This window comes from Meles meles, chromosome 18, assembly GCF_922984935.1.
Source record: "Meles meles chromosome 18, mMelMel3.1 paternal haplotype, whole genome shotgun sequence".
Taxonomy (NCBI): domain Eukaryota; kingdom Metazoa; phylum Chordata; class Mammalia; order Carnivora; family Mustelidae; genus Meles; species Meles meles.
In genome coordinates, this window is record NC_060083.1 from 36594337 (window position 1) to 36619832 (window position 25496).

The following is a 25496-nucleotide window of genomic DNA, read 5'->3' on the forward strand; positions in this document are numbered from 1 at the left end:
TTGTTTTTGTTTTTGTTTTTTTTTTGCTTGCCCCACTTTCATTTCTGCTCTGATCATAGAAAAACATGTCCTAAGTGACCCAGAATCCCAGAAGAATGAGGGACGCATGAAGCTCACATGAACCTGCCCTAGCCCTGGAGCCAAACAAGCAAATCCAGCCATTTGAAACATGCCACTGCCAAGCTGCAGTTGCATGAATGAGAAAACAAAAACAAAACAATGCTTTTTAGAGGATACTGAGTCTTATTTTGTGCTATTTTTTCGTTAGGCAGCATTACAGTGGCAATTGTTGACTAATCCAGACAACAGTTATAGAACTAAGACTGTTGGAAGAAAAACCTGAATGTGTTACCATGGTTGAGAACAGAACAAGGCGGGGCGGGGCGTACACAGGATCTGATATTGTAAAACATATTAGCTATTGTGTCTCAATTCCCTACCTAGTAAAATCTGAAAGGCATGTAGCTAATTCACAGAGACAATATGAACATTTAATTGAATAGCGTGTCCACTGTTTAACCAGTATTTGTTGCACAATAATTATACTCAAATTTTATAGACATTTTAATAAAAGTTACATAAAATAAAAATGATAATTACAACATGTGAGTCAGAGTTCATGAATCAACATTCATGGACCCCCTAAATCACTACAGGAATGACTCTGGACATCCTGAACACCATGAAACGAAATACTATAAAATAGAGAATAAGCAGAAGCCAGATCACCAACCAGCATTATCTTGCCCATATCCTGTCAAATGACTGCAGCCCAAACCCTCTCCAGATCTATTCAATTCCCGAAAGGATGCACCACGCTCTTCTTAGTTAACATCTATTAAATGTTTACCACATGCCAGTAAATGTGATTAAACTCTTAAATACTAACCCCACAGCAAACCCATCAAGTACATATGATATATTATCATTCCCAATTGATAGATGAGAAAACCAAGACACAGCAAGCAAGGTAACTTCCTCATCATTACAATTCTACTGGGTGGAAAGATGAAGAATTGAACTCAGGATCATCGGATTACATACAGTTCGTGCTCTTGTCCCCTGTGCTCTCCTGAAACTTGCTGATGCACAGAGGTCCTCACACCTGGCTGCACATGGAAATCAACCGAGAAGCTTTGAAAATACACCCACCCCCTGGTCTAAGCCCCACAGAGTCTCACTTCATGGATCTGAATAGAGGTCAGAGATTTTTAAACTATCCCATATGATTCTAGTGCATAGGTAGGATTAAAAACCTCCAGCACAATGAGAAGACAGTACAACACAGAGGGTGAGAGCCCGGCTGCTCCCTTCAGACCACACAGGTCTGAACCCCAGCTCTGCTATATAGAGATACTCTGTCCTTCATTCTCAACATCCGCATCTGGGGATTGTGACTGTACCGCTTCATAGGATTGTGACAGCATTTGTCAAGTGCTTAGAATAGTATCTAGATATAGAAACGGTCACTTTAGTGATTCTTAAAGGGAACAGGCTTGGAAAGATAAGTTGGTTCAAATGGATGCAACTCCAGCAGGAGCTTGGTGACACTAAGAAAATCACTAACTTTACGCCATGACCTTTTCACCTACGAAGTGAGAATAATTGATAATCTCCTTTTCTACCTCTCTCTTCTCCTCTTCCTCTTCTATTTTGAGTTTAATTTGGTATTTTTTAGAATAAAAATACTGAACCACGGAAGTATATTCTGTTTTATTTTTTAAATGTATTGAGAAATTTGAACATTCATTTTGAATGCTTAAAAAAAATTCTTAAGAGTTTTAACATTTAGGGTCATTTATAACTGGCTCACTTCATCCTCTCCATTCAAAGGGTTCCTACAGAAGAAAAAAAACTTTCTGAGTTAGGAACCCAAGTTGGGTAGTAAACACAGGAGAGCAATGTGGGGGGAAGGGGAGATGCAGAACTTAGGATCCCCTTGAATTTTAATCAACTCATTTAGAAAACAGCACAATAACAGATTGTCACTGAAATACGATAATTCTGTTCTTCAGGGAAGGTTTTTATTGAGTCATATAATTTTTTTTTCTTATAAAGGAAAATACAGGATCTGATATTATTCAGGTCTGGGCAACTTCCCAGCAAAAGTTGCTGAGACAGGGAGACGTGTGATGGCTTTCATCTTTGTGAAGGTGGAATAATTTCAATTTAGAAGCACCTGCAAATATAGGAAGGGGGGAGATTATTTCCAGATCCAATCTGAAAGACTAAAAACTTCCTGACTCCATGCTCTGTGCTTTTCTAAACAATCTATTTGGATTGGTCCAGCAAAGATAAAAGGTAATCCGTTAAAGGTTATGTTCTGCTGTATTTGTTTTAGGAAGTATTATTTCCACAGGTCTTCAAAGTATTGTTTCGTTACAGCCCATATTTCTATACAGTATCACAATATTGTATAAACATTTATTCACATTTCACACTCCCCGTGAGACCACAGACTTCTTGAGGTTTACGTCTGTGTCCTTAAATATAAACTAATGCATATGTGGGTCTCTGTGCTATCGTGGTGAGGTAGCACTTTGCTTCTTCCTACAGCAAGATAAATTACTGATATGCAAAGCCTGAAGGTTGCTGAGAGGTGGGGGTTGAGGTGGTGTCATGTGGAAATTAAGAAAAAGGAAGCATACAAACTCTTATCTGGTTTACCAGTAAGTCTTTCTGAATGACTCAGATTTTTCTCATCAAGATACATATACCCAGCTAGGGAAACAAGGCTTCTCAGATGAATATTACCACATGCCTGGGAAGAGTTGAGGCCAGAGTGCTAGGCCCTGAGCTCAGTTGAGGGGTTGTGGATAAGGGCAATTTGAGAGTGCTGCTATCAAGAAGGACGTAGACCCTCTACCCTCTCCTGCTGCAACCATCTAGGTGCCCTGGGAGAACTGACAACATAAATGAATGTAGGAAATGTAATGCTGAAGAACATTCTGGAGTGAACCACTCTTAAGTGATTATAATGCCAAGAAAGCTGTCATCCTATGGTTCTCTTCAGAGAACTACAGAGGTCAGATAATTATCTCCACTAATGGCAGTGAGAAGAACAAGAATAGGATCAAGATTAGCACAACATGTGATGGTAGCTCTTACATGTTTATGATCTGGTGGGTGCAGAATAATGAACAGTAACAATGCTCTGATGTGCAGACTTTAGTTATGACACCAGGCCTATGCATGGGGGGGGGCGGGTAGAGAGGCAGAGGTTCAACCACTCTGGAGCAACCAGAACACAGTACAGCAGGAGAGATATTTCTGAGCTTCAATTCAAGGGACGAGCACTCTGGACACAAGAAGGTATCCCAACAGACACTGTAGTAGATGGAAAGGCAGACGGTATTTCTTTTCAGGCTTCCTTGGTATCCCTAGCAATACTGGGCTTCTTATCTTAGCAGTGGCAACATCAACACTGAAGAACTCTGTAGAAAGCCCACCATAAGATGAAAGTCGGTGAGTCCTTGGGTATCAAAGAATATATCTGAGCTCCAGATTTACTGGCAATGAAACACGACAAGTGACACAGAAAGATTTAATACATATATTGATTCCTTACATAGTCATGGCTCTGGAGATGCAGCAGAAGTTGACAGTTTACATAGAAAAACCTTGGCAGGATCCTTGTTTACTTGAAATACTTAGTCCAAAAATGTTCTCTGCTCTGTAAATCAGATATCCGTACACAGCACTGCAGGACTACTCAGGATCCTCGGACCTGGCCCAGGTAGCCTCTACAACTTAACCTTAGCTCCCTTCCACCTGGCCAGTCAAAGCCCAAACGCCTCAGATTCTCTTATCTTCCTGAAGGATTCATATATATCTATAAATTCTCTCCTACTCTTTTTTGATTGCCTAATTCTTTTTTACTATCCTTAAGGATCACTGTCAAGTATTTTAAAAATATCGCCAAAATGACTAGGAAATTTGAGGTAATTACCAATTTTCAGAGCAAAATGTTATATTTGTTAATTCTATTTCTGGGTGAGTCCCTTTTTAAGACTTCCAGCAAAGTTAAGCATAGTTTGCATATTTTTTCTTTAATTCTCTCATTACTTCCTATATATACTGTAATTATGGTACTCAGGATGTTATCCTGTAATGTGTATTTATTTCCTATTAAACCAGGAGTTCTTTAAAAGAAGGACTCATGCCCTTAATTTTAGTAATGACTGCACTGAACAAAGTGACAAATCTATTGTGAGCTTTTAATAAAAAGTCATTGATTAAAACCAAATTATCTAGGGTTTCTGGATACTTTCCATCAACAATAATGAAGAGCTTTCCTATGGATATTGGTATGAAAGCTCAGCTATTTTTGACTGCCATAAAGATAACATTAATGGCCCAGAATTGACAACTGATATTTTAGAAGGCTCATCCATAAAATTTGTCTGTTAGTCATTCCTCAAGTTTTACAACTACTTTAAAGAGACTACCTAGATTACATGAGATCTGGAGTAGACACAGGTCTGGGGGACAATGACAAACAATTAGGGGACCCTCCTTAAGAAAAACAGAATAAATTACAAATACAAATTAGGTGCAGGATCTCTAAAAGGGCCCGGGTTTGTGAGGGGCTCTGAAGCTTAGGCACCATTTGTTTTAAGGTAAATCCCCTCTCTCTGCTATGGGTAGAATAATTTGTAAGGAACAAGATGCAATACACTTTCTCAAATTTTACAAAGTTTCAACGTTAGAAATAGTGCAGGAACATTTTTTTTTTTATAGAGTCGTTTTCTTTTTTTTTTTTTTTATATATTTATTTGACGAGAGAAATCACAACTAGACAGAGAGGCAGGCAGAGAGAGAGGAGGAAGCAGGCTCCCTCTGGAGCAGAGAGCCCGATGTGGGGCTCGATCCCAGGACCCTGGGATCATGACCTGAGTTGAAGGGAGAGGCTTTAGCCCACTGAGCCACCCAGGCGCCCCTAGTGCAGGAACATTTTTATTTGAGGGAAAGAAATACAACTATTAAAAATATTATCCATTATTTTTATTCAAAATCCTCTATGTGAATCTACTAAAAATATTTTTCCCTCAGAAACCAAACCAAGATATAACCTATTTTTAATTTATGAACTTATCTGCTTCCTACTAGGAAAAGAATGAGAACTTCATGACACAACAAGTATCTTTCCTTTAGAAGCTAGAAAACATAGACCTAAATGATGGATCCAACTGTTGTAACTCTTGTAGCCTTGGTTTTCCAAAGTTCCTTTTCCTGCCCACCCCCCATTTTGATCATTTTATCTTTTCTTTAAAAATATTTTTTCAGGGGTGCCTGGGTGGCTCAGTGGGTTAAGGCCTCTGCCTTCGGCTCAGGTCATGATCCCAGTGTCCTGGGATCAAGCTCCGCATCAGGCTCTCTGCTCAGCGGGGAGCCTGCTTCCTCCTCTCTCTGCCTACTTGTGATCTCTCTCTGTCAAATAAATGAATAAAATAAAAATATTTTTCCAGTCTTACTGTATATAGGTTTACATGTAAAATACCGCAGATCACCTAGTGTACATAAACAAGTCTCAATTATTCCCCTAGGAACTTAGCAATTAAACAAAAGAACAAATGGAGATGCAGAAGAGGAATCTTTAGAGATGGTAAATAAGAACACAGCTAGATGTCCAGTCCCCATCTATATGCAGTCAGCAAAAATCAGAAATCTCTCTCTTCTCCCTCTTACACTGGGGAGATCGAGAGTCCATGTGAGAGTCAGGGAGTGAAGCTGGCTTTTCTTCCATGACTCTTGCAGAGAATCAAGGCAGAGGAGAAAGTCTCAAGACAATGGAGAATTCAGAAACATTATCTAAAACCAAAGATACAAGAGTAGTGAACCAGAAACAGAGAACAAGGCACAGAGAAAGAGATGGTGTAGGACGGGCTGTAGCTAAGGACTGACTCATTTTTCCATCTGTCCTGTGATGCATGAGCAGGTTGGCTTTACTTAAAGAACCAGTGTATGGAAGGATTTAGGAAACAGAGTCCACATGGTTTTCAGAGTCCAAAATAGCCTTAGTCAAGAGAAATTAATTTGGGCATTCGCAAAAGCTGGAAAAAGCTTTCAGAAATTAGTTACCTTTTCAACTGTGTGAACAGCACTATGTCAATTCCATCTCCTTCAGAAGATTCTCTCCTTGATAAACCAAGTGTCCCTCCAAGCTCACCTGGCTGCTGGGACATTAGTGAAATTCTATGTTTCCAATGATTTCACATTTACCCTGCTGTCATAATTATCTTTTTGAGTATCTTAACAACAACGTCTGTGCCTGATCTTTTGTGTAGTTTCAAACCATTAGATGAAAAATTCTATATACCCGACATTGATTTGTTTTATGTGGTTAGTTAGGAAACCACGTTGACATTTATTTTCATTCACTGCGCATAAGGACTCTGAAATAGAGCTATTATATTAGTATCTCCTCCCTTTTTTATGAAGATGAAAAGTCAGAGACATGGATTGTTACTCGTCTATAGTCCTACAGCCACAAATAGATCTAAGACAAGGACCCGGTTTTCTTTTCCCAAGTTGCATGTTTTTTCCTGTATGCTACAGAAGGCTCAGTCAAGTAGTTCTGAGAGGAATCCCTTATAGTTCTGACCACGGACCCTGTTAGCAACCAAAATCTATGGTAGGATCCTGCGGTACCACCCAATATGGGTTCCTTCCGTCTATCAGCCAAAAGGGGTGGAGCAGTCTCTGTGCACCATGTAGAGGGCTAGTCATTAAAAACTGGGCTTGCATGCTAATGAGGTCACATGCCTGAGACGAGAGTGTGTCTCACTGCCTTAAGGATATGACAGAAAGAGTCAACTCAAAAAGCCCAACCCTCCCAGCATGCAGGAGTCTACATGAAAGCAAAGCATATGGTGTGGTTCAGATGTTAATGGCACTGTGTTAACCCAGCACTAAGTGAACAACGCTTGGATGCACATGACCAGGTCTGGAATCACCCTGATGCCAGCAACAGAGCACGGAGAACTGGCTCAGGAGCCACGGGTATCTCCCCAGCATCACTGCGGTTGCTGTCAGCCTTGGAGATGATGCCAGTCCCGACCAGCCCTGCAGCTGCCTCGGCCGGCTGTGCCTCTCGAAATGTTCACAGCTTTTGCTTTTGGAGTGGGCTCAGTAACAGGTGGAATTCAGGGAGACCCAAGTTTGGTGGAGCAGATCCAAACATGATACAGACTTAGCACATCTGATGGTAATCAGCAGACTGTGCACAAAACAATGAAGGCGGTGGGCGAGTTTGCTCTCTCTGCTCTGAGGGAGACTCCCTGCTTCACAGAAAAGACTGCAGACTGTGGAATAAGGCAGAATTGGGTCTGTACCTTGACTCTGCTATTTACTCTGTGGCCTTGGACAGAATTTTTGAAATTTCTGATCTTCAATGTCCTTGTGTGGGTAATTGAACAGAATCACACTTTCTCTCCAAAGCTGTATTAAAGGTTAAATTTGTGTGGCCATGAACGATGTATAATTAAGTGGAAGGAAAAGAAAGAAAGAAAGAAAGAAAGTTGCTGATGAGTAAGTATAATTTTCTCCCATTTTGTTGTAGGTGAGAATATAAGGAAACAGAGAAGAAATTAGTAGGAGATGCTCTATCTGAAAGGCATTGGAAAAAGTCTTGAAGAATCTAAATGAGGATTGGGTGAGACTGAAGAAGCAGAGAGTTTTACTTCATACTCCATATTTTATAAGCATTTTGAATAGTGGAGAGATTGTGAGAGATTTTTACTCTGTGTGTGTGTGTGTGTGTGTGTGTGTGTGTCCGTCCTATACGCATAAGAGCTACCACATAGAGAGCATATGTAAAAAGCCTAGATCACAGTACATGTTCCCTACAGATAATTTTTTTTTCCTTTTCTTTAAGGTCATTTAAAATGCTGAAATGGACATCCCTGGTTACTAGGATCTTCTAACATGGAAGGCACAAAATCATTCAATGATGTGGGCAGTTGGCAGGGTACAGGACTCTGAGGAAGCAGAAGACACTCCTAGGAAAAAGACTGGAGTATTCAAGCCTATTTAAAATAATCAAGTGATTATTTCACTCTTCGCCTGGCTGTGTAATGAGGAAGCCTACTCAGTTTTGTCCCAGAAAATCTTCAGGTAAAAATGGAAAGAGAGAAAGTTTGGGAATCAAAACAACTGTGCTCTAGCCCCGGCTCCACAACACCTGAAAATTCATGGCACTGAACCCTAACATCCCTACTGAATAGTTGATTTGATTTTTCTTCTTTTTGTTTAAGTTGAAGTGAAGTTAAAGGTAAAAATCTTTGTAACAGGGTCATATGAGATGGTAACTTCGAAAACACTTCTGTTCACTCACTCGTTCGATGCTCTCGGAGGCCCTACTGGGGAGTGCCACAGGAACGGCGGAAAGCCCAGTGGGGAAGCAAGCTGCCTTAAATACAATCTAGCAAAAGTCATAAGGGTTCTGGGGCCACAGAGAATGATTAAGTACTAGGAAGAGTTGCTTTGCTTTGTAAATTTCAAAACATTTTACAAAACCTAGAGGTCTTGGGGCGCCTAGGTGGCTCAGTGGGTTAAAGCCCTGCCTTTGGCTCAGGTCATGATCCCAGGGTCCTGGGATCAAGCCTCACATTGGGCTCCCTGCTCAGCGGGGAGCCTGCTTCCCGCCGCCCCCACTTCTCTGCCTGCCTCTCTACTTGTGAGCTCTCTCTGTCAAATAATCTTAAAAAAAAAAAAAAAAAAAAACACCGAGAGGTCTTTATTATTCTAATTGACCAGAACTTGGCTTGTGTATCTTCCAAAGAAAGGTTTACCTATGAACTGCCAACCTACTATGTTTTACATTCAGCTGAGTAAAAAGGAGAGAATCTTTTACTTTCACTCTGCAGTTCTCCAGGCTACTCTTTATAAACGGTTCAACAGATGAACGGTCTTGCCCACTCTCTCTCCACAAACACACTTCTTCTCGCCTCTACCCATTATCCCTTTCTCTGAAATATTCCTGTTACTTATAACTAGGCCTACAATCATCTTCCAATTACTGGTGGGAGTTGATATTTTTTAAACAATAATTCTGTGAAAATCCAATGTCCTCCAGCCATACCAGCTCCAGATAATTGGGATGATTGCTTAACTGCCAAGGTTTTGCTACCAATTAGAGTGCTTTTACTGTATTGGGCAAAAGATGGAGTTTCTCTGTCAACTCTTCCCCTTCTGTTAAGCAAGATCTGAGACCAAACAAATTACCTAGGCCGTCATTGTTAGCAGACTTTCTATCTAGCCCACAGTGAGACTCACCGATTTCTACGAAAGCTCAAGAATATTTCCCGTTTCAAACAGTAGTACTTGTGAAATAAAAATCAACATCTTCAAACAAACACAGCCTCTCTTAGCAGAGTAGGTAATACTCCTTTGACACACCTCAGGGAACGAACTCTGACCCCGCGATCTTAGAAGCCAGCATGGCTTCTAATTCCCTGGATTTATTATAGTATCCCCTTGTAATTTAAGGCTTTTTAAATTCAAGGAGATGTTTCCCATCTCATTAATCACATCTGACAAAGCAAAGGGGGAGCTAACCTTTCTTATGACACGTAGGCCATAAAAATCCATTTCTGGCGGGTTGTTTTAGGTGTAAACAATTTTTTCTCCTCTTTAATTCTATGAAGCTCACTGCTCAAAATGAATACCCAGATTTAACCATGTGGAGCTCTACTGACATTGCTATGGCGTTTCTGCCATAATACTTTTTCCACTGAGCATGTGCCCAAATTATCATTGTTTATGTACACATGGAATTTGAGAAACTCACCTGTCAATAAGTTTCTTATTTACTGGCATCATTATGTGTAATGTGCCCCAGAGTTTGATGATAAAATCTTCAAGGAATAGAGATCTTCCTTTTGTAGCTTCGGTATTTACGGTAAGCGGTAAAATATGTTTTAAGAACAATTGTCCCACATAGGGGTCATGCTAAATGCTGAATGGGTTGGGGACAGGACTCATGGAATCCCAGTCCTTCCTGCTCACCTCTCTCCCTTGTCTGAGCAAACAGCATCACCATCTATGTAACTGCTCAAGCCAAAATTTTTTTTTAAATATTTTATTTATTTATTTGACAGAGAGAGATCACAAGTAGATAGAGAGGCAGGCAGAGAGAGAGAGAGAGAGAGGGAAGCAGGCTCCCTGCCGAGCAGAGAGTCCGACGCGGGACTCGATCCCAGGACCCTGAGATCATGACCTGAGCCGAAGGCAGCGGCCCAAGTCAAAATTTTTGAAGTTTTCACTGATTTCTCATTTTCTCTCCCTCCTCCTCTTGCTACATCGTTATTCATAATCTATGTCAAGTCCACTTGCACAACATTTCCTGAAAGCAACTACTTTCTCCACCTCTACTAGCAACAAAATTGTCCAAGTCACCATAATCTCTCACTGGAAATGCTGTAAGAAGAGCCTCTGAACTGGTCTTCCTGCTTGTTCTCCTGTCTCCCCGAAATGCATTCTCCCACAACATTCAGTGATCTTCTAGACCCCCACTATTCTAAAGACTGACTAAACCAGCAGCATCAACTGGCAGCTGGTAGGAAATGCAGAATCTCAGTCCCTACCCAAGACCTTCAGAGCCAGAATCTGCCTTGTAACAAAGTCTCCACGGGATTTGAAAGGCACTGATCTAGAACATAAATCAGCTCTGCTGCCTTTCTGATTGAAAGTCTTCAATAGGGGCGCCTGGGTGGCCCATTCAGTTAAGCATCTGCCTTTGGCTCAGGTCATGATCCCAGGGTTCTGGAAGAAGCCCCACATCAGGCTCCCTGCTTAGCAGAGAGCCTGCTTCTCCCTCTTCCTCTGTCTGCTGCTATGTCTTCTTGTGTTCTCTCTCTCTCTGTCAAATAAATAAATAAAATCTTTAAAAAATAAAAAAGTCTTCAATAGCTTCTCATTTTACCTGGACTATAGCCAATAAAGCCCAAATTCCTTAATAGGACTCATGAATCTCCATGTATCCTGACCTCTGCCATGCCCTGTGATCAACTTTGGTTCCAGTCTCCCCTACACCCACTCTACTTGAGCCACAGGAATGATCTTTCTGCTTCTAGAATATGTCTTGTGGTCTTTGCACTAGCTGATCCTTCTACCTGTAATGCTCTTCCCTCATTATGCTATAGCCCTTTCCTGTCCCTTTGATCTTAGTTCATGTATTATCAAGTCAGATATGATTTCCCTTAACTTCTCAAATTAGAGCAGCCATTGGATTATTCTATTTCTGTGTTCTTATGTTAATCCTCTGTTCAGCATTTTATTGCCATCTCACATTTTTCTCATCTGGTCATTGTCCCTCTCCTCTCTTCCAGAAAGGATTTCACCAGTCTTGTTCTCTGCCCTTTTTCCAGTTCTTAAAAAGTGCCTGCCATACATTATAGGCATCCAGACAGTATGTTTTGAATGGAAAAAATGAAGAGAGGTAGGAAGGGATGGAAAACTAGATGTATCCAGGACACTTTCAGGAAAGAGTGTAGGAGTGGATCCTGGAGAAACCAGTGAGGGCCTACCTGGAACTCATTAAAAGCATGTCTACTTTTTCTAAGTCTGAAATTGGAGACAGTAGGACTTTATTATTTAAAGAATAGTGCCCAGGGTATTATAAACCTGTTGGGCTCATTGTAGGCATCCTGCCCCCCCAACACATACACCAACTTTTATATCTTTTTTTTCTTTAAAAAAACTTTTCAACAAAATCTGATGTGATTCTTCGGGTGGAAAACAGGGTAAATGCCACTGGTTCAACATGTAAAGCGCATTCAGGGTTAGGATGCTCTCTCTCTCCCTACGCCTGGAAAACTAAAACACAGAGGCCAGAGGGTGCCATGGATGCCACTTCCCTGACTCAAACAAGAGGCAGTAGCAGGGGTTGTGGGAGAATGTTCTCCCACCCATGAATACTCTATTTTTTCACTCCCAGCTCTTCTAAACTGTACCGATTGCATGCATTCGCATGTTCCTTGTTGCCCTCTTCCAAAACAGAACATCACTTTTCCCTTAAGGCCTGGAGTTTTTATCTGATTTCACTTTGGTTCTCCAGGGACTAGCACAGAATATGTCCACATAGCAGAATCTCAACAAATATATATTGAGCAAATTAATAAAAAGAGAAAATAACTGATGAAAATTTCTAGGAGTGGCAGGAAGGGCTCAAATGGAAGTTAGAGATGGAATATGGTTTTCAGTGAGATAAGGTGCCTGGGTGGCTCAGTGGGTTAAAACCCCTGCCCTCGGCTCAGGTCATGGTCTCAGGGTCCTGGGATCCAGCCCTGCATCGGGCTCTCTGCTCAGCAGGAAGGCTGCTTCCTCCTCTCTCTCTGCCTGCTTGTGATCTCTGTCTGTCAAATAAATAAATAAAATCTTAAAAAAAAAAAAAAAGACTAACATTTAAAACAACTATTACTAGAGTACTGCATTTGTAAAGGTCCATTCCCAGCTTTTTAGTAGAAAAGGGAATCTGCTGGACACATTGCCATCCCATTTTAACATGCACTATTTGCCTCTAGCATAAATCTATTCTGCAAATTAGGCTTCTGACTCTGCCTCCCTAGCCAGACAATATTCCTGCCTCTCATAGCACCAACCTTCACAGGGAGAAGGAGAAGAGAGATGGGTTTCCAGTTGGCAAAAGCTCACTGGAGTCTTAATAGAAAACGAATGATAGAGCAAGAGCTTACATATAGAATGCCTATTGACTGGAGGGTGAAAAAATCAATGGTTTATCTAAGTGGCAAGTTACTGACAAAGACAATGTTCCAGCAGTCCAGATCCTTACCTCTGGTGAGTAAAACACTGTGAAAACACCAGCGAAGTCTCCTAGGATAATGGCATTAGATCACTGAAGATGCTATTACAAGCCACTTCCAGAAACAAATGGGTAATCAATTAAACAACCCCTTAATTTCTGAATGTGGTACCTGATCAGAGAGGAAAGATTAAACCATTTACTAATAATTAGTTTTATGGGAAAGTACTAAAGGTTTTACACATGAAGCTTAGAATAGAAAGAAAATATTTACATGCCCATTCTAACATTGATCCCATCAGCTCTCTGGCATGGCACAGTGTAAAGGCAAAAGGGTTTACTCTATAGGACAGGAAAAAAAAAAAAAAAAAAAGACTTGTACCTAAGCAATGGCTCTGGGGAATATAAAAGGTACAAATTTACACCAGTGTTTCAGAGCTTTTGTTTCCTTACAAAGATGATGATGTTGTTTAGGAGTGTGAGAGTCAAGCGAAGGGAGTTATGTGAAAGAGAATGAGAAAACTATGTCAAGCAGAGAGTAGGTACCTAGTAAGGTATGAATGTTGCTTTTGCTATGATTAAGGAAAATTAATTTGAATGAAGTTAGAACTATGGCAAATTGATACAAAGGTAGCTTATAATATATACAGACATGATCATGAACATCATTAAAATATGGTTGTACAAAAATTTTGTTTTATTTGCTATTTCCCTAATAAAAGATCAAAAGTTGTTTAACCTAAATGGATCATAAGCCTCTGAGGTTATTTAAGGTCTAAATGAGGTAAAGATGAGCTATTATTATTATTTCTCAATATCAATAGTATGATTTATTGAATGAGGGCATATCTCATGTAGACCCATCAAAATCTAACTTGGCCACATACTATATGAATGCCTTGCCCATTATCATTTCAATATACCTGACTTTGTTTTCTTTTTCTCCTTTTTTAAAGTGAAGCTTTAATAATCATCAATGCACTCTCTTTTTAAATTTTACTTTATTTGGTTATATTAATCACCACAGAGTACATCATTAGTTTTTGATGTAGTGTTCTGTGATTCATTGTTTGCATATAACACCCAGTGCTCTATGCAATTCGTGCCCTCCTGAATACCCATCCCCTGTCTAGCCACCTCCTCATCCCCCTCTCCTCTGAAACCCTCAGTTTGTTTCTCAGAGTCCATAGTCTTTCATGGTTTGTCTCCTCCTCTGATTTCCCCTACTTCATTTTTCCCTTCCTTCTCCGAATGTCCTCCATCCTATTCCTTACAATCCACAAATAAGTGAAACGATATGATAATTGACTCTCTCTGCTTGACTTATTTCACTCAGCATAATCTCTTCCAGTCCCGTCCATGTTGCTACAAAAGTTGGGTATTCATCCTTTCTGATGGAGGCATAATACTCCATCGTGTATATGGACCACATCTTCCTTATCCATTCGTCCGTTGAAGGGCATCTTGATTCTTTCCACAGTTTGGCGACCGTGGCCATTGCTGCTATAAACATTGGGGTACAGATGGCCCTTCTTTTCACTACATCTGTGTCTTTGGGGTAAATGCCCAGTAGTGCAATTGCAGGGTCATAGGGAAGCTCTATTCTTAATTTCTTCAGGAATATCCACACTGTTCTCCAAAGTGGCTGCACCAACTTGCATTCCCACCAACAATGCAAGAGGGTTTCCCTTTCTCCACATCCTCTCCAACACACATTGTTTCTTGTCTTGCTAATTTTGGCCATTCTAACTGGTGTAAGGTGGTATCTCAATGTAGTTTTAATTTGAATCTCTCTGATGGCTAGTGATGATGAACATTTTTTCATGTGCTGATAGCCATTTGTATGTCTTGATTGGAGAAGTGTCTGTTCATATCTTCTGTCCATTTATTAATATGATTATCTGTTTTGTGTATGTTGAGTTTGAGGAGTTCTTTATAGATCCTGGATATCAACCTTTTGTCTGTACTGTCATTTGCAAATATCTTCTCCCATTCCGTGGGTTGCCTCTTTGTTTTGTTGACTGTTTCCTTTGCTGTGCAGAAGGTTTTGATATTGATGAAGTCCCAAAGTTCATTTTCGCTTTTGTTTCCTTTGCCTCTGGAGACATATCTTGAAAGAAGTTGCTGTGGCTGATATCGAAGAGGTTACTACCTGTGTTCTCCTCTAGGATTCTGATGGATTCCTGTCTCACGTTGAGGTCTTTTATCCATTTCAAGTTTATCTTTGTGTATGGTGTAAGAGAAGGCTCGAGTTTCATTCTTCTACATATAGCTGTCCAGTTTTCCCAGCACCATTTATTGAAGAGACTGTCTTTTTTCCACTGTATATTTTTTCCTTTTTTGTCGAAGATTATTTGACCATAGAGTTAAGGGTCCATATTTGGGCTCTCTACTCTGTTCCACTGGTCTATGTGTCTGTTTTTATGCCAGTACCATGCCGTCTTGGTGATCACAGCTTTGTAGTAAAGTTTGAAATCAGGTAACGTGATGCCGCCAGTTTTGTTTTTGTTTTTCAACATTTCCTTAGCAATTCGGGGTCTCTTCTGATCCCATACAAATTTTAGGATTATTTGCTCCAGCTCTTTGAAAAATACCAGTGGAATTTTGATCGGAATGGCATTAAAAGTATAGATTGCTCTAGGCAGTATAGACATTTTAACAATGTTTATTCTTCCGATCCAAGAGCATGGAATGGTCTTCCATCTTTTTGTGTCTTCTTCAGTTTCTTTCATGAGTGTTCTGTAATTCTTCGAGTACAGATCCTTTACCTCTTTGGTTAGGTTTATTCCCAGGTATCTTATGGTTCTTGGTGCTATAGTAAATGGAATCGATTCTCTAATTTCCCTTTCTGTATTTTCATTGTTAGTGTATAAGAAGGCCACTGATTTCTGTACATTGACTTTGTATCCTGCCACGTTACTGAATTGCTGTATGAGTTCTAGTAGTTTGGCGGTGGAGTCTTTGGGGTTTTCCATATAAAGAATCATGTCATCTGCAAAGAGAGAGAGTTTGACTTCTTCATTTCCAATTTGGATACCTTTTATTTCTCTTTGTTGTCTGATTGCCGTTGCTAGGACTTCTAATTCTATGTTGAACAAGAGCGGTTAAAGTGGGCATCCTTGTTGTATTCCTGATCTCAACGGGAAGGCTGCAAGCTTTTTCCCATTGAGGATGATATTTGCTGTGGGTCTTTCATAGATAGATTTTATGAAGTTCAGGAATGTTCCTTCTAACCCTATACTTTGAAGCGTTTTCATCAGGAACGGATGCTGGATTTTGTGAAATGCTTTTTCTGCATCAATTGAGAGGACCATGTGGTTCTTCTCTCTTCTCTTATTGATTTGTTCTATCACATTGATTGATTTGCGAATGTTGAACCAACCTTGCAACCCAGGGATGAATCCCACCTGGTCATGGTGGATAATCTTTTTAATGTGCTGTTGGATCCTGTTTGCTAGGATCTTGTTGAGAATCTTAGCATCCATATTCATCAGTGATATTGGTCTGAAATTCTCCTTTTTGGTAGGGTCTTTGCCTGGTTTGGGGATCAGGGTAATGCTGGCTTCCTAAAAAGAGTCTGGAAGTTTTCCTTCTGCTTCAATTTTTTGAAACAGCTTCAGGAGAATAAGTGTTATTTGTTCTTTGAAAGTTTGGTAGAATTCCCCAGGGAATCCATCAGGTCCTGAGCTCTTGTTTTTTAGGAGGTTTTTGATCACTGCTTCAATCTCATTACTAGATATCAGTCTATTCAGGTTGTCAGTTTCTTCCTGGTTCAATTTTGGGAGTTTATAGTTTTCCAGGAATGCATCCATTTCATCTAGGTTGCTTAGCTTATTGGCATATAACTGTTGGTAATAATTTCTGATGATTGTTTCTACTTCCTTGGTGTTAGTTGTGATCTCTCCCTTTTCATTCATAATTTTATTAATTTAGGCTTTCTCTCTTTCCTTTTGGATTAGTGTGGCCAATGGTTTATCAATCTTATTGATTCTTTCAAAAACCCAGCTTCTAGTTTCATTGATATGTTCTACTGTATCTCTGGTTTCTACCTCATTGATCTCTGCTCTAATCTTGATTATTTCCCTTCTTGCGTGTGGAGTTGGTTTGATTTGTTGTTGATTCTCCAGTTCTTTAAGGTGTAGAGACAGCTGGTATATTCTGGATTTTTCAATGTTTTTGAGGGAGGCTTGGATGGCTATGTATTTCCCCCTTAGAACCGCCTTTGCTGTATCCCATAGGTTTTGGACTGAAGTGTCTTCATTCTCATTGGTTTCCATGAATTGTTTAAGTTCTTCTTTGATCTCCTGGTTGATCCAAGCATTTTTTTTTTAAAGATTTATTTATTTATTTGACAGACAGAGACCACAGGTAGGCAGAGAGGCAGGCAGAGAGAGAGAGAGGAAGGGAAGCAGGCTCCCTCTGAGCAGAGAGCCCCATGCGGGGCTTGATCCCAGGACCCTGGGATCATGACCTGAGTCGAAGGCAGAGGCCTAACCCACTGAACCACTCAGGTGCTCCTGATCCAAGCATTCGTAAGCAAGGTGGTCTTTAGCTTCCAGGTGTTGAGTTCCTTCCAAACTTTTCCTTGTGATTGAGCTCCAGTTTCAAAGCATTGTGATCTGAGAATATGCAGGGAATAATGTCAGTCTTTTGGTATCGGTTGAGTCCTGATTTGTGACCCAGTATGTGGTCTATTCTGGAGAAGGTTCCATGTGTACTTGAGAAGAATGAGTATTCTGTTGTTTTGGGGTGGAATGTTCTGTATATATCTATGAGGTCCATCTGATCCAATGTTTCATTCAATGCTCTTGTTTCTTTACTGATTTTCTGCTTCGATGATCTGTCTATTACTGAGAAAGGCATGTTAAGATCTCCTACTATTAATGTATTCACATCAATATGACTCTTTATCTTGATTAAGTTTTCTTATGTAATTGGCTGCTCCCATATTGGGGGTGTAGATATTTACAATTGTTAGATCATCTTGGTGGATAGTCCCTTTAAGAATTACGTAGTGTCCTTCTGTATCTCTGACTACAGTCTTTAGTTTAAAATCTAGTAAATGTAGATTTTTTTATAAATTGAATTCTTCCCAAATTTTAATTCTGTGATATAGAACCCTCTTTTTTACAGATAAGGAAGATAAAGTTTTGTGATATTAACAAAGGGTTTTAAATTATTTATTTATAAGTATGTTTTCATGCTGGGTGTGTGGGTTATAAAAGTAAAAATAATAACAATCCTATCATGACTCTTAAATTCACTTGAGTAAATGGACCCATAAACATAATTTTGTTTTTAGTTCAATTATCTTCTTTTTTAAATTTAAATTCAATTAGCCCACTTGGAGTACATCATTAGTTTCAGATGTAGTGTTCAATAATTTATCATGTGCGTATAACACCCAGTGCTCATCACGTAATTTTAAAACAGTGTGCTGAGCCCCTGTGGTAAGAAGAGCTTGCTACAGGAACAAGTGTGTCGATGGAACTGTTCCCTACTAGACATGAGGACTTCACACAACCTCTTCAGACTTACTTGCTTCTTTCCATTAAAAACCCTGTCTATCTGCTCTCTCTTCCTGCATACCTACCTGCCTGTGGAAGTAGAGAAATGCTCTTTTCTATTCTGAAATGTAATAAAAGAAAAATAAGAGGAAGTCAATTTATGACAAAATAATAAATATCCCAGCATACAAATGCACAAACGGAAATGCATTACAATTCAAAACTTCCATTTCCATTTTCTGTAATTACCCAGGAAGAGTGTTTGTGTATGTGTGGAAGATAACCTTAAAGAGAATCATACTGATTTGGTTACTGAAAATAAAAATAACAGTTCCATATTAGTCATTGAAAAAGAATCAAAGGTGTATCAGAATTTTTTTTAATGGATTAGCTATTTAAAGGCCTGACCAAGGTTAATCCAGTCACTTGGGAAGGACGCCAAATACTTGTTTTTGGCCATCACTAGAGCGCTGTGTTTTTTGAAACCTGCCTCCAGCCACAGGTGTATAGCTCTCCTGATGTGGTGAGTCCCCAGTTTCCCAACCCGGTGATTTCAAAGACAGTTCTCGCAGGTCTCCTATTGAACACTGCCCCACCCGTGTTACAAGCAAGAGGCCTTTGGTAGCAGCTACTGAGTGAGCTCCGCACCAGGGACTTTCTGAATGTTACTTTACTGACCTTCGCTCCTTAAACTCCCAAAAGCATGTAAGCCTATAATTCCTTGAAGTAAGCATCCTAGTATTCTAGGCAGTGAGAGGATGCTCATTTACCTGGCCAAACCATAGCCTACTTACATTATAAGCAATAGTTAAGATACTGCTGGGCTAGGATGGTAACTGGGCTAGGCTGGGGGAAATGAGGGAGGCTTCAGGGAGAATATGATAAGAGACTGGAATTAGAAAAGTCAAATAGGCAATAATCAAATAGAAAAATAAATCAGGTAGGGGATTTGGGGGGTGTGGTGTCACATGGCAGAGAGCAGAGAGGAAAAGCAAGCTTTCTTGCGACCCTTCATGGGGGCATTAATCCCATTCACTAGGGCTCACTGTTGTGACCTCGTCTAATTTTAATTAGCTCCCAGAGACCCACTTCCTAATACCATCTCATTGGTGGGTAGAGTTTCAACATGAATTTTGAGGGATACACAAGCATTCAGTCCAGAATACCTATCAGTGTTTCAGTAATTAAAATAAAACACAGACACCTGGGTGGCTCCGTCAGTTAAGTGTCTGCCTTCAGCTCAGATCATGATCTCGGGGTCCTGAGATCGAGCCCCATATCGGGCTCCCTGCTCAGTGGGGAGCTTTCTTCTCTACCCCCCTCTATCCCCAGCTTGTGCTGTCTCATTCTCTCTCTGTCAAATAAATAAACAAATAAATAAATATAAATAAACAAATAAATAAATCTTTTAAAAATAAATACAAATAAAAGATGATTTAAAAAGATGATTAAGTAAATGTTGGTATACTGTCAATGCCTTGATTCTGAAAAACCACAGACACCTAACTCCTCTGACTCTGGTTTTTGGCATCATTGCTACATTACATTACTACTACAAACGTTCTCTTTCTCCATACTAACTCCCTGCTTTATTGGGAGCATCCTGCACCAGCTTCTGTCCAGACTTTGCCTAAGATTTCCTAGTCTCTTATCATTGTATTGATTCTTAAAAGTGTTTTTTTTAATTTCTCTATGAAACATAGTGAGAATCACTCTCTAGACAAAGCCGAAAAAAATTATGATACAACTATTTCACAAATAATCTAATTGCCTTTTAGGTAATAGGGACTAAATCCTCCCTTTAAAATATTTACAGAATATTACAGAATCAGTGAAATGAAACGAAATAGCTTGCTTGTATTTTTCCTCCTCTTTGTTTCCTGTCTCTTCCTGGCCTACAGATAGTAGTTAGCCAAATGGGGGAGAGGGTAAAGTGAAGGGAGAGATGACAGGTGGACATCAGGAAACAGGTAAATCCATTTCCTAGGCTTGAAACGGGCCAGAGTATTACCATTTCAACTCAGAGCAATTTCAGAGATTACAAATTTAAAATGTAGGAAGTGCATAATGTCCTTCAGGCTAATGATAAACAATTTTGGTCCAAGCAATATCTTGGCAAAGGACACAAGGTCAATATTATGTAATAACACATACTCCTAGACCAGGTTTTTTTTTTTTTTTTTTCTAATTGTTCCATGAGAAATGAATTCCCTAGAATATTAATGGCATTTCTAGAAAACACAGGAGTCCCCAGGACAAGTTAGGAAATACTCTAGGCAGTTTTGTTCTTTATGAGAGCCTATAATAGGCAACTCTGAAATACACAGTCCACAAGAAGGAGATGTGGTGAGCAGTTTCCCACTCTTTCTGTGCATCTTGTGAAATGAACATCCTGTCGAACATACTGTTGAAGATGACTGTAAATATATAAGCATCGAGGAACCACATCATATATACTATAAGAACCATCATTTTACATGTCTGCTCTGTAGTTGGTGTTCTCCTTTAAGGCAGAAACCATGTTTATCTATCTCCTCCCATCCATTCTTAACATGGTGCTTAGCACACACTTGGCACTCAATAAATGATTACGGAATATATAATTGGACAAGTGGACAGATAAGTGGGTGGATATGATGTCCATTTGACAACTGCAAATTAAGTATTGATCCTCTAGAATTAGGACTGGGTGCAAACCTGCCTCTTCCATATATAAATTCTATAATTATAGTGTTTACCTCATTTTTAAAACTGAGATAATATTCTTGAGCACATAGGACTGCTCTAAGAATTGCATGAACTATATAATTATTGCTTAGCAGAGCATTTGGTTAATATACGATAACTTGTATTAAGTGCTATTAATATTAAATAATTAAATTACAATCCAAAAAGATACTTGAGAAAGATATGATTATAAAAGAATAAGTAAACACATTTTTTTTACCTTGCTCATTTTTAAAATAGCTTTAAATGTTCATTTAAAAGCTGCTCTGTGTAAGCTAAAACGTTCAAATGTTAGATGAGCTATAAAGCAAACTATTAAAGGCCTATAATATGGTACTTTGTCAAAATGTTTCATCTTGGTAGTATTTATGTTAAGTAATATGATCCGATTTCTCCATGGGAAAATGTTGTCACTGATTTAGTAATGTTCAGTATTACTCACTGTGTTAAAAGGAATGTATATTTAAACATGAAAAGCTTTTTGTAAGCCATTGTGAGAAAAATTCTGAAGTGGAGAATCTAGCTTGGCATTCACAAGGTTTCTTTTTTCCTAACCCTTAGAATGTGTGGAGCTTTTACCGTATGTGGCCTAGAATGAGGTCAGAGATTTGAAAGGAGTGCCTTGGGCCAGAAAAGCAGCAGCTCTGACTTAAGTCATTATAGAAGTGATAATCAATCCAGAGGGATGCTCCTTCTGTCACTAGCTAAAATGTATAAAGAGTCAGCCCCTGAGAAACCCTTTGTAATTTAGGACATCTATTGTAATGGTTCTTCTGGTAGCTACTGAAGGCAGTAAAAGGCTTTCAACATCAGCACGACAAACAAGATTCACGTCCAAGTTGATACCACAAAGAATGGTGTGATGTATGGCTTACCAGGGGCAGTTAGCAGTGAATGCAGAACACGACACTAATGCTTTAAGTGACTACAGGGCTCCTTTGCTAAGTTTTGCCATCTTTCATCCATGGAAATTAACTTAGTAGCCTGTATACATGTGTCAAAGCTGGCATTTCCTCAACCCTCTTTCAGAGGAAATTTGAAACTAAGTGAAATGTAGCTTTTAACTAAACTGGATATCTGAGGAATCATGAAAATTGTTTTAAGTTAACTAGGAGGAAATCAGACCTGGATATGAATCCTAGCTCTACCATCGTGCAGATATGGAATTTAGGGGACATGACTTAGCCACTTGCTACCTCAATTTCCACAACTGTTATGAGAAGCTTTCCGTGAACAGATAAAGGGTATGGACGCTGGCACAAGACTGCTTGGGCCTGAGTCCCAGCTGCTCTGCTCAGGAACTAGACTGCTTGGGCTTGAGTCCCAGCTGCTCTGCTCAGGAACTAGACTGCTTGGGCTTGAGTCCCAGCTGCTCTGCTCAGGAACTAGATTGCTTGGGCTTGAGTCCCAGCTGCTCTGCTCAGGAACTGTTTAGCTACGCATAATGGTGCCACTCTCTGTGCCACTGCAGTCACCTGTGGTACTGGTCTGGGGGGCTCCCATGACAAAATACCACCGCGTGGGTGGTTTCAACAATGGAAATTTATCTTCTCACAGTCCTTGGAAGACCAAGGTAAGGTTTTCATGAGATTTGGCATCTTCGGAATCCTCTCTCCTTGGCTTGAAGATGGCCTCATTCTAATTCCACCTTTGATGGACTTTTTCTCTGTGTGCATACACCCCTGGTGTCTCTGTGTGCTCAAATTTCCTCCACTGGTAAGGACATCGGTCAAATTGGATTGGAGCTCACTCGAAGGACCTGATTTTAACTTAATCACCTCTTAAAAGGCCCTATCTCCAAACACAGTCAGATTCTGAAATACTGGGGTTCAGGTCTTGAACATTTGAATTTTCACGGGAACACCATTCATCTCGTGACATTTGTAAAAGAGGGAAAAATAACAGACTCTGTCTCACAGTAAGGATAAACAAATAGAGATAGCTAATGTTTTAAAACAATGCCAGATGATTAGTGAGTACTCAATATGTGCTGGCCATTATTGTTATTCTAGCTCACTATGGACAAATAAAATAATCTTTATAAGCCTTGTTAAAATAGAGAAAAGAACAGTATCTTCTTATAGAGTGTTTGCATGGACTAAAGATCTTGATGTGAAGTGCTTAGCTGAATGCCTGGCCTATTGCAAACTCTGTACAAAGGTCAGTCACTAATAACAGCAGTAGTATTGCTGCTATTGTTGTCACTGTGAATTATTGCCATGAACAAGATATTTATGCTTATTTCACATTACTTATAAAAAGTGATATTTTGGATCAGTATTAGTCTATATATTTTGTTAAGAAGAAACTGGACTTCCAAAAGTAATGGGTTTAACCAAATTTGTATAGTTATGGATGGGAAAGCCATGATTTAACCCTTCCTAATTAAAATCGAACTGTCTTTCATCTGCACACTATCTCTGTCTATTGAACAAATGAAGAGATAAGAATGCAAGCCCCCATCCCAGAAAATCAGATCAAACTGTATTCCTGGTACTTTTTTCCCCTAAATATATCACCTTGTTCATGTCCAAGTGAATTTTTTGCATAGATTCCATTCTCCATTTGCTTATTGTAACATTTACCATCAACTGTCTCATTCTGTTGTAATCACATGATTACTGACTTACTTCTAGTAGACTGCAAGCTCCTGAAAGGAAGGGGCTGTTTCTCATTCATTTTTACATGCTAGAAGATGGTCAACAAATATTTGTTTGGTTAATGATTGGATGAACTATAACTGAAACCATAAATATGCATTAAGGCCTCTTGATCATTCTTTTGAGTTGAGAATCTATTAAATATAGAGTCAATAGAGATTAGTATTACCCCTACCTCTTACTATTTCTAATGACCCTAACTCAAGCTATGATTGGTAAAGGGGTTTGATGTAGAGCAAGGAAGAAATTCAGAATAGCAGCTCTTGTCATATTCGGTATTTTCAACATAAGCCTGCCTAAATTACTACACAATCAGATATACTGCATTTCTTTTAAGATTGATTTTAGCTCACTGTCCAAGACCTGTGGCCAGAAACTTAAATCTTATAGCAGGTTTGTCTTGTTTTCTCCTCTGAGTCCACTTAACAATAGTCATTGAGAAACAGAGAACTGATATAATTTTCAGGTGTGACGGGGAAAACAATACTATCTATGAGTTTTCCACATAAAATAACTTATTTCAATATGAATCAGTAACATTCAAATTTGAAGTATCAATTGAGGGGTCCATTCTCATTAATGGGGATTCTAATGAAGAGTATGGTAAGTGGAAGGCTGACTTCGGCAAATGCATTCTATGTGAATATATAATCTTGACAATTCTAAGGGAACAAATTTCAATGTTAAATGCAAAGATTTTGTGCCTGAACAATTGGAAAATTGGCAAGGTTATGATAGGTCCATGCAGCAGTACTGCTCTGTAAGTAACGAATGAGTTGGTGTATAGTGTATTGGTGAATAATATAGGAAGAATGATGGCTTCGGTGAACTTGAATCACTCATTCAAACAACAGATTCTAGATTATAGAGATACAGGTGATAAATTGATCCTTGTAGTGGTTTCAACAGAACATCTCTTTAAGAAGATTTAAGGGCATTGCTTAGAGAACATTATTAACTCAGAACTCTCAACTTTTCACATAATCAGGATTGAGTTATTATTGTGGCTGCCTCTCTGTATTACTGGTTTTGTCCAAATTCCATAAATAGTAGAAGGGACTTCTCATCCCAAAGCATTTCCAAAACCAGTGGCACTAACAGCTTACTACAGAGTTGCAGAAGACCATCTTTCCCATCAATCAAGATTCGAATGAACAGGCAAATAACGAGAATATAATGCTGCTTTTTATGGAATAAGACCTGGATTGCCACTCCACTGGCTGCATAAACCATCTTTTAGTACATATTTGGTAGGAAAAAAACACATTTATCTATTCAGTTTTGGCAGAAATAGTTAGAGTCCTTCTAAGATTTGATTCCTTTCTAGCTTGGAATCTGTAACAATGAACAAAACTCACAGGTGTATTCTAATAATTATCTCTTCTATAATATCTACCATGTTATCTTGCCTTCACAAACTTTCTTTTTTTTTTTTTTAAAAGATTTTTATTTATTTATTTGACAGAGAGAGAGATCACAAGTAGGCAGAGAGGCAGGCAGAGAGAGAGGAGGAAGCAGGCTCCCTGCAAAGCAGAGAGCCCGATGCGGGGCTCGATCCCAGGACCCTGAGATCATGACCCGAGCCGAAGGCAGCGGATTAATCCATTGAGCCACCCAGGCGCCCCTTTCACAAACTTTCTTAAACATAACACTGAACAATGTGATTCTATCTCTATAATCATTTAAGGATAGTGTTTTTCGTGGAGAAAAATCTTGATGAAAGTGCACATCTATGAGTACTGTGAAGTTTCTTAAGGAGAAATTATTATGGATAAAACAGTATTTAAAAATTGCATCACTAAATACTAAGTCACATAGGGAAAGCCTCACAAATTAATA